This window comes from Phoenix dactylifera, chromosome 10 (genome assembly GCF_051530095.1).
Source record: "Phoenix dactylifera cultivar Ajwa chromosome 10, Ajwa_hap1_PhDact_Kaust_v1.1, whole genome shotgun sequence".
NCBI classification, from domain to species: domain Eukaryota; kingdom Viridiplantae; phylum Streptophyta; class Magnoliopsida; order Arecales; family Arecaceae; genus Phoenix; species Phoenix dactylifera.
The window spans coordinates 3241861-3245000 of NC_143199.1; positions in this window are offsets into that span (position 1 = coordinate 3241861).

Genomic DNA, 3140 nt, shown 5'->3' on the forward strand with positions numbered 1-3140 from the left:
TCTTTTGAGGCTCTGATTTGTTGTTGCGGCCATTTGCATCTTCGGAGTTGCCTAGTGTCACATCAATAGGTTCTGTTGTGGCCACCTGCAGATCTGAATTTGTGGATGCAGTTGGCTCGGTTTGCTTGGCCGTTCCTTCATGGTTGGTTGCTGCAAATTCAGTTGTAGCACCTAGTTTATTGCAGCAAATTGCTTTAGTATCCCCCACTTCGCTACAGTTGGTTCCAGCATCAAGTTCTTTGTTGTGGCTCCTGCATAGGAGTTCTTGAATACCCTCTACAGGAGCTGATTTGCTGCTGTCGTCATTTGGAGTTGCTGCCGTACTTTTGGCCTCTTCTTTGCTTGCTGGAATTTCTGCAAGTGTTTGTTCAGCAGCCTTGGTTTGGGAGGTTACCTTGGAGCGGTTGGCTGCGGTAGGAGTTGCAGAAATTTCTGTCACAGAAATTTTAGGAGTGGCTGAAACTTCTTCAGTTGCTGGGGCAAGCTCTACATCATGCTGGGCCGCAAGGTGTTTGGCCATTGTTGCGGCCTCGGAACGCTGAAGTTGGGCCTCCTTTGCTGCTGCAGTTGGTGTCTTAGCATCTGACTTTGCCCGGTTGAACCTTGGGGTGGCAGAATTTTCAGCGGGCACTGAAATTTCTGCTGCTGCAGATTTCTTTGGTAGAGAATCAGGATCACTCCCGAGCCTCTCTTGCTGTTCATCTTCCTCAGAAAATTCAGACACCATGATTTGGATTGGGGTTGCAGAATTTTGGGCAGCTGCTGGAATTTCTGCGGTTGCAGAAATTTCTGGATCATTGTTGGATTTCCTGCAGCTGCTTGCTGCTGCACCAATAGGATTTCCGGTGGTGACTTCGGCCTCCTGCAGTTCTGCAATCTGAAGATCAACAGCCTTAGTTTGATGAGGGACATTAGCTCGGTGGGCTGCTGCAATGGTTGCAGAAATTTCAGTTGTTGCTGGAATTTCTGCAGCTATAGGAATTGCCGATGCAGAATTGGGTTTCTCCGCAGTCACCCGCTGTTGGTTATCTTCTTCCAAGGTTGCTGCTGATTCCTTAGTTGTTGCAGCTAGTTGTTGTGGCTTTGGGGCTGCACGATTGGCTTTGGACTTAAGTTTGAAATCAAGTTCAGGGTCGTCGGTCAATTTGGTATTGGTGCTGGACCTTGGAAAGTTAAGTCGAGGTTCTTTTGGCCCCCTCACTTGAAGCCTTCGATCCCCCGTAGTACTCATATCATAGACATCACCAATCAGCCCCCTCCTCCTTCTATCCATGTGTTCTCTCTGGCCTTTAAGCCTTCGAGCATGGAAAGCCTCCTCTTCGGACTCCGTCTCACCATCTGCATACCATCTTTTTGCCACAACTCCTTGGCCTTCTAGTCTTCCTCCTTTTTTCCTCTCTACAACACTTCTTCTTTGGCTCATGTTCTCCCTCATATTTTTTTCTATGTTTCGCCTCATGTTATGCCTAAGGTCATCATCATCATCACTCTCGCTCTCATACCATACTTGGTTTCGCCATGGAGCATGCGACCTAGGCACTTCTCTATAAGTTTTCCTTTGTTCCTTCTCTCTTTCCCATCCACCTATTCTCCTTTCTAATCTCTCCATCTTCTCCCTTCTTTCCCTCCTTATTTCATCCATGTTCACTGCCATTGTTTTAGACAAGTTTTCCAATGCCCGGTTTAGGTTGGCTGAACTATCTTCTAGGGCTTTCAACCTCCTATCTTGGTTGTTATAATGGGGGGACTCCATCTCCTTTTAACCCTCTGTTTTAGGACTCTAAGACCTTGAGACAACAGCCCCTCAAACTCCCAAAAATCAGAACTCAACCACCTCCAAAACTTGCTGCACAAAAATTTCTGGGTTGCTGAAAATTTCTGCGGCAGTCCACAAACTTCAGCAGCCAGGTTCGCCTTCAAGGCAGACTCAAATCACCCCACGAAGAGGCCTATGACAGTGACTAATAACCTCAGATACTCTCCACAAAAAATCAGAATTAAAGCTTCAGAAAAACCCTTCTCTTAGAAACCCGACAAACACCTTGTTGCAGAATTTTTCTGCAACACAGAAACTTCTCGAACTAGTCCCCAATCCTCCTGCGGTTGTCACCCAATGGATGAACCAACCCACCTGACGTGTACACCACTCAATCAACCACCGACAGGGGTTTCACAAGGATGAAAAACAGAAAATTAATTCTCCCAATCGACTACAAGTTCAAGCCCAATATAAGATGCAGAATTTTTATGAACTTCAGACTAAGATATATGGGCTGCAGAAATTTTAATCTCCCTCGGACCAATCAATATGGGTTTCAGAAAGTTAAACAGCAATGAATCAATTATGTTTAACACCCAATTCCAATTTTCCAATACTCCAATTCAGATCTGAAAATTTCTGCAGGATCCTCAATCATCAAGATATATGTATTGCAGAATTTCAGATCAAGGATATGGGGTTGCAGAATTTTTAAAACCACTCCAGATCCTAATATGCTCCAAAAATCTATTCCCCAAACACCAACAATCAGATCTGAAATTTTCTGTAGATGAGAACGTTACCTCCTTGAAGAATATATCTCTCAATGAAAGCACCAAATTGATGGGGGCTCACGGTCCAAAGCCCCTCACCAAGCCCTTTTTTCCTTGCGCTCCTCGCGTGCGCCTCCAAAGTACGTTGATGATGGACCGATTGTAGGTAACGCCGGTGGAATAACTCAATAAAAGAGATCAACAATGAAAGCAAACTTGATTTATATTCCACTAACTTGAACAACGAAGAACAACGAAGAACAATAATAAAGAAAGCAAAAGAAATCTAGAAAGAGATTGAAGAGATCCCTTCCTAGCCCAATCTAGTGGAGATTGATTTATCAACCACTAGCCCAAGTCCTAGAACAAGAGATCTAAGGACCGAAATCTATTGAAGGCCTAACCCCCCAATAGCCCAAGCCTTACGGCCGACTCTCTCACAAGAGAAAACAAGACTCAACTCATTGATCATTCCCCTCCCTACATTGGCCCCTCACAAGCTTATTTAAAGGCTAAACCCTAGACAAAACTAAGTAACTTGTCATCTCATGGATCCAAGGCTTTTCCACCGTTGATGGGCATGAGATCCATGGCTCAAAATCACCCAA